The sequence below is a fragment of the Vipera berus genome (assembly GCF_964194415.1).
Source record: "Vipera berus genome assembly, chromosome: 4".
In the NCBI taxonomy this organism is placed as follows: Eukaryota; Metazoa; Chordata; class Lepidosauria; order Squamata; family Viperidae; genus Vipera; species Vipera berus.
The window spans coordinates 53965048-53972801 of record NC_138206.1 but is presented as its reverse complement, the minus strand read 5'-3'; the positions used below and the strand labels follow the sequence as shown (position 1 = coordinate 53972801).

The 7754-nt window shown below is 39.8% G+C and overlaps 1 long non-coding RNA gene across 1 annotated transcript; it reads right to left on the bottom strand.

The window, feature by feature from the left end:
- Positions 1–249: 249 nt before the first annotated feature.
- Positions 250–7306, bottom strand: LOC308667874. The gene is made up of 3 exons (XR_014026401.1): positions 7254–7306; positions 715–816; positions 250–297 (listed from the first exon to the last, which is right to left on the bottom strand). It is a non-coding gene; the product is annotated as an uncharacterized lncRNA (long non-coding RNA).
- Positions 7307–7754: the final 448 nt, after the last annotated feature.

The window sequence follows — 7754 nt, the reverse complement described above, 5'->3', positions numbered from 1 at the left end:
AAAGAGTCCATAGGAAGAATCTGCTATAACCTTTTTACAAAACCATTAAAGTACCAACTGTAGTTTTCTAGACATATAGGCATCCATCTATAAATAAAATACACAGGACTGTTTCTTCCAGACTCACTAAGAAATCGTGAGACCAAAACTTAAGATACAAATTAAAATTTCTCTCACCTTCCAATTCAGGAGCACCATTTTAATTCTGTATCACTGTAATCTTCAGTTTAGGATGTTAAAAAGAATGCGGGGCAAATATGTAAGAATGCAGTATTTTTTTTTATTAAAAAAAGCCACCTGGGGAAGGAAAAGAAGTGACATATTCAAAGAACCCATTTGAACTACAGAAAATAGAAAGTTGCTAGGGGCAAGCTCATCTGCCAAAATAGCTCACTGATTTCTTTCATCAAAATGATGGAATGGGATGGTGCTTGCATTATGACTGTCCAAAACTGCTTCTGTCATCACCTCTGTCCCCCATCCCCTCTGAACACCTAATGTCTAGATGCCTGTTAAAATGGTACAGAATCCCAGGGCACCGACTGCTTATTTCTCTCTGAAAACATACATATCTGCCTTTAGATGAATTGAACCAGAAGATTCTAATGGCCACAAGGCAGTTGCAAAAATTTAAGAAACTGCACTTCCGTTACACTTACAACCACTAACTTGGCCAAAGGGTAAACTACTCATCCTCCAAATTTGGTATATTACCTGTCAAGCTGTCCACAAACTGCTTGGAAGTCAACAACTGGGCTTCAGCTTACCCACCCAATTCTTAGCCAATAGCAATAGTTAAGATGAATTCAATGGGCTCTGGCAGTAAACAAGAGAATGAGAATTGCAGTAATAAAAGATCCATGCTTGAGAATTGGAAAATCCTGTGTGTTAATAATGTGTGGCATGGAATAAAATATACAATAAAGAAAAACTACAACAACAGCAATTGAAAACTGGCAACATTTTCACTATTACATTTGAGAACTTGCCCCATTTATATTGTAGGTTCCATATTCAGGCCCCTATTTTCTGAAACCAAAAAATACAGGGAGTGCAGAATTATTAGGCAAGTTGTATTTTTGAGGATTAATTTTATTATTGAACAACAACCATGTTCTCAATGAACCCAAAAAAACTCATTAATATCAAAGCTGAATATTTTTGGAAGTAGTTTTTAGTTTGTTTTTAGTTATAGCTATTTTAGGGGGATATCTGTGTGTGCAGGTGACTATTACTGTGCATAATTATTAGGCAACTTAACAAAAAACAAATATATACCCATTTCAATTATTTATTTTTACCAGTGAAACCAATATAACATCTCAACATTCACAAATATACATTTCTGACATTCAAAAACATAACAAAAACAAATCAGTGACCAATATAGCCACCTTTCTTTGCAATGACACTCAAAAGCCTGCCATCCATGGATTCTGTCAGTGTTTTGATCTGTTCACCATCAACATTGCGTGCAGCAGGAACCACAGCCTCCCAGACACTGTTCAGAGAGGTGTACTGTTTTCCCTCCTTGTAAATCTCACATTTGATGATGGACCACAGGTTCTCAATGGGGTTCAGATCAGGTGAACAAGGAGGCCATGTCATTAGCTTTTCTTCCTTTATACCCTTTCTTGCCAGCCACGCTGTGGAGTACTTGGACGCGTGTGATGGAGCATTGTCCTGCATGAAAATCATGTTTTTCTTGAAGGATGCAGACTTCTTCCTGTACCACTGCTTGAAGAAGGTGTCTTCCAGAAACTGGCAGTAGGACTGGGAGTTGAGCTTGACTCCATCCTCAACCCGAAAAGGCCCCACAAGCTCATCTTTGATGATACCAGCCCAAACCAGTACTCCACCTCCACCTTGCTGGCGTCTGAGTCGGACTGGAGCTCTCTGCCCTTTACCAATCCAGCCACGGGCCCATCTATCTGGCCCATCAAGACTCACTCTCATTTCATCAGTCCATAAAACCTTAGAAAAATCAGTCTTGAGATATTTCTTGGCCCAGTCTTGACGTTTCAGCTTGTGTGTCTTGTTCAGTGGTGGTCGTCTTTCAGCCTTTCTTACCTTGGCCATGTCTCTGAGTATTGCACACCTTGTGCTTTTGGGCACTCCAGTGATGTTGCAGCTCTGAAATATGGCCAAACTGGTGGCAAGTGGCATCTTGGCAGCTGCACGCTTGACTTTTCTCAGTTCATGGGCAGTTATTTTGCGCCTTGGTTTCTCCACACGCTTCTTGCGACCCTGTTGACTATTTTGAATGAAACGCTTGATTGTTCGATGATCACGCTTCAGAAGCTTTGCAATTTTAAGAGTGCTGCATCCCTCTGCAAGATATCTCACTATTTTTGACTTTTCTGAGCCTGTCAAGTCCTTCTTTTGACCCATTTTGCCAAAGGAAAGGAAGTTGCCTAATAATTATGCACACCTGATACAGGGTGTTGATGTCATTAGACCACACCCCTTCTCATTACAGAGATGCACATCACCTAATATGCTTAATTGGTAGTAGGCTTTCGAGCCTATACAGCTTGGAGTAAGACAACATGCATAAAGAGGATGATGTGGTCAAAATACTCATTTGCCTAATAATTCTGCACTCTCTGTATTTTTATTCTTGGCTGATTTTTTTTCCATCCTAGAGCAAAAACTCTGAAATGGGCATAGCAATGAGCAAACATATTTTTCTACATTGCTCAGTATTATTTTAAACAATCCTGATTTACCTGAATCAAAGCCCCTTCTGAAAATAAAATTCAAGAATTTACACCAATTTATATTTGAAATACATTAAGGAGTTTAAGAGAAGCTAATTCTAAACATATGATTAATATGTTATATATTTCACCGCAAGTTTATTCCAAAAACATTAATTTATATTTATTTCTAGTGATTTTTCTGTCAACTTCTAGGACTTATTCCCAATTCAAACTATTTCTCTTTATTTTTCATTTTTATTTATATGTCTCTGCCAAAGCCCTATGTGGAAAGCCATTTATTTTTTTAAAAAAAATAAAAATGCATCTGATAAGGTTCTCTAGTGATACAATAATAGAAGTATGATTTATTCATAAAGACTTCCCAGAATTATGTTCTTGATACCCTTAGAATCATGTAGACATACCAAATTCCATATTTATCTTTTTCCTCCTAAATGGGTTGATATGAGATAATTATGAGAACATGGTTTCTTTTCTTATACCTGTAAAGTTTTCCTAATAAAATAGCAAGATCTAATGCTATGCCAGGACTTTATATTGTTTATTTATTTGGATGATTTTTTTTATTTATTTATTTATTTATTTATTTATTTATTTATTTATTTATTTATTTATTTATTTATTTATTTATTTTATTGCATTTATATACCGCCCTTTCCCTGAGGACTCAGGGCGGTTTACAGGGAGTTAAAAATCAACCATACAAAAGTTAAAACCCAATTTAAAAAATATTAAATCAACCCTGTACTATTAAAAACCCCAATTAAAATGAGTGTCTCCTCAGCCTGGGCCCGAGAGCTCAAAGAGCCAGGTCTTCAGGCCCCGGCGGAATGATCGGAGGTCGGGAGCAGTCCTCAGCTCCACCAGCAGCTGGTTCCAGAGGGCAGGCGCCCCCACTGAGAAGGCCCTATCCCTGGGTGTCACCCGCCGGCAATCTCTTACCGGCGGGACCCTGAGCAGACCCTCCCTGTGGGAGCGCACTGGGCGAAGGGCGTTTGATGCCGGCAGCAGGTGTTCCCTCAAATATCCCGGACCCAGGCCATGTAGGGCTTTATAGGTGATAACCAGCACCTTGAATTTCACCTGGAAGGCAACCGGAAGCCAATGCAGCTCGCGTAGAGGTGTTACATGGGAGTATCGGGAGACCCCCATTACAACTCGCGCGGCCGCATTCTGCACCAGTTGAAGCCTCCGAGTGGACTTCAAGGGCAGCCCCATGTAGAGAGCGTTACAGTAGTCCAAACGGGAGGTCACAAGCGCATGAGTAACTGTGCGTAGGGCGTCTCGGTCCAGATAGGGACGCAACTGGCGCACCAGGCGAACCTGTGAAAAAGCCCCCCTGGTCACGGCTCCTATGTGATCTTCAAAATTGAGCCATGAATCCAGGAGGACGCCCAAGTTGCGAGCCCTATCAACGGGGGGTAACACCTCACCCCCCATCGTTAGAGGTGGAATAACTTGGTTAACCCGAGATGCCGATATGCACAGCCCCTCAGTCTTGGCGGGATTGAGACGAAGCCTGTTTCTCCCCATCCAGACCTGAACCGCCTCCAGGCACTGGGACATCACGGAGAGGGCATCACTGGGTTGGTTCGGGGTGGAAAGAAAAAGTTGGGTATCATCAGCGTACTGGTGATACCCCACCCCGAAGCCACGAATGATTTATATTTCTGCTCACCTCACAAATGACTCTGAGAGACTTACAGAAAAATCAAGTAAACCAAAAGCAAAATACACAAATGCCATGATATAGCCAAGCCACAACATATTCCAGTGCAGTCATTTCAGAATGTGTTCAATCAAAGTTCTGGCCTAAGGAGATAGGAATCAGGTTTCCAAGATCTTATGAAAAGCTAGCAGTGTCAGGGTCATCCAGATTAATTCACAAAGTCCTGTTAATGTAACAACCTGGATAGCCTTCTGAATAATTGATATTTATCTATAAATTAAAGCTATACATTGCTTCAAATTTGATTTTCAAGAGATGTTTCAAAGTATATGGGTACTACTACTATTTAAAGCACCCACACGCTTTCTGGGATATAGATACAGAGAGCAGCTATACAATTAAAAGAAAACAGGCTGTTGTTCAAGCGGCAGTTAATATGTCTTTTTAAAAAAATCTTTCTATTTAAGGCTTTCGGCTGAAATTTAGAATCCAAAATGAAAACACTTCAGGCTGGAAGAAAGAAAGTACTGAAAATATATTGGAAAATATATGTTCATTTTAATTAAAATCAAATTTAGTTTTACTTGTGGGTCCATCAGAGAATGACTTTGGTATGGCTGAGTGCAGCCTACATTCAAAAATTTGTTCACCTCTTATTACTATGGATAAGACAAATAATCAAATGTTGAAGTTTCCAAAATGTGAAGACCTTGATCATTGGGGCCTGGAATATAAGCCATCAGGATAGTAAATCTCCCATGAGATTCTAATAGGGAGGAAAAAATGGCACAATGTGGATTGGATTATATTACCGTTATATGGAATAAGAGCTGACTGAACAATTGTACCCAATTAGTATACTCCATATCAAACTGTATAGAAACATCAAGTAGCTGTCAATGCTGCTAACATCGGATGTTCTTGCTTTGACAACAGATGGAAATGCATCCATTTTCTCTATTGCTTTTAGAATTAGCTGCTGCTGGGAGGGGGAATAGGGATGAGAGTCCAGCTAGTCATAACAATAATAACTTAATCGTGGGAACCCAAGGACATTGGGCCCAGAGCTGATAGTGTTTTGGTGGGCTGGAGAGCTGGGCAGAAAGCCCACACTTCAAGCTAATTGGGGAATGTGATTTATGACTGTTTATTGGAGGAGGGAATCGCATTTTGTTACTTTGTATCCAGGGGAGGGGAAATTAGTTTCTGGTTAGTTATGTAGTGCCGATGCTTTGTTTCTCGAATAAATGATTCTTTAAGGTAAACCAGACATGTCAAAGCAGCGACATCACATGACGTCGTGCAACGTATCAGAGCTTTTTCCCCATTGCTGGCAATGGGGTGGGCAGAGTTTCATCATGATGCATCCGGTTCCCAGGCCGGCAGTTTGACACCCCTGAGGTAAACAATGCCTCGAAGTTCTTTTGAAGAGTTTCATCTATCAGAACCATGACATTAGCATATTGAAAGCTCTTTTTTTTTTGAGTCCTGTACTATTCAACATATTCTTAAGAAACTTGGATGAATGGTTAGAAAGTATTAAAATTTCTGGTCACACAAAAATAGCGGGATAACAAACACCTAAGAGGCCAGTACCAAGATTCAGGAGGATCTTGATAAACTGGAACAACGGGCATAAGCAAGCAACCTGGACATGCTGCTACCGGTAGTATAGTGAATTTCTACCCTGTGCAGGGAGCTGAACTTCCAAGCCCTTCAATTCTATGGCTCTATGAAGTAATACTGTTATTTATAACACAAGTTGTAGATATCTTTATAGGAGTTCTGGAGTGATATACATGTTTTAATATTCATTTTTGATTCTGTAGCTTGTTAGCTAGTTTAGGCCTATTTCCTTTTAATCCCTGGTTTTTTTATTTTTTTAAAGAATTGATTTAGTTTAACTCTCACCCAACACTATGTGCAAATTTCCATATAAGGATGTAATATACTAAACTGATCTGATCATTTAATTTAGCTATAGCACATATATTTGCCCTCATAGTTTGATATTCTCCGTCCTGTTTTAATCTGCATAACAGTTCATTCTCTTGGATTTGCAAGACATCCAGAACCATAAACTAGTTATATGTGCTGAATTTTTAAGATGTGATCAGCTACTTTATGGTTCTGTGTGATTTTCAAATTGTTCACGCTAAAAACCCAATGTGATTAACTCATTTGTTAATAGGCACAGAATTGCAAATTTAGACTGCGAGAATGTAAATATTTTAATCCAGGTTAATCGGTAACACAAAATGCAAAGTTTCATTGTAAAATTGACATTTATTTCCTAAGAATTCCATAAAATAAACAGAGTTGTAGTCCTGAGAACAATTTCAGTATAATTTTCTACATTCAGAAGTCTATTGATTCCTTTACTCCTCCCAAAACTTTAACCACACCACTATGAAACATGAGATAAACGCTAGTTATGAAACATGAGATAAACGCTAGTTATTTCCGGAGAAAACTACTTGGCCTGGTCCGGCTTGCAACATACTCCACTATCTAAAACGATGATTCGAAAAACGGTTAAACCTATGCAAGTCGGAAACAAAGATAACTTCTCTTATGTCTGCCGTGTCTGTATTGTGCAACTGAAATCCACGCATGCTGGTTCAAACTACGTGCCGTGGTGTTCAACAGGTTAACTCCAAATGCAGATTTACTGCTATGAGATTCTGAATTGCAGATCAAAGAATTTACAAATCATTGCTCTTACTGTAATGTAAAGGTTTTAAAAAATGAAACGTAAGGTGCACAGCACCGTCCCTTTTCATGATATGCTGCTTAAGTCAGCCTTTCTGGTAAATTAGTCTAACAACGCTGTGTAATTTGTTATGCAAAAGCTACAGTACCTTAATAGCGAGGAGCCATTAAACACAGGAAACTACTAGCGCCTACGACTCCCAGAACCCTTGCTGTTACGGCGTCCAATACGTCAGCAAAGGGGGGGGAACCGTAGCGTTTAACCCTTTCGATACTACTACTACGAGGGGAATGAGATTTACTATTCGAATCATGATAAAAGAAAAGACTCCCCCTTTTACTACCACCGGTATTGAAGGTAGAAGCACGTTCTCTACTTCTCTCTTAACAGAGTAACAGAACAGAATAACACAGTTGGAAGGGACTTTGTAAGTCATCTAGTCCAACTCCCTACTCAAGCAGGAGACCCTATAGCAGGGGTAGGCAACCTCGGCGCGTTTATGACTCATGGACTGGGAGTTGAAGTCCATGAGTCATAAAAGAGCCGAGGATGCCTACCTTTGCCCTATAGCAGGGGTAGGCAACCTCGGCTCGTTTATGACTCATGGACTGGGAGTTGAAGTCCATGAGTCATAAAAGAGCCGAGGATG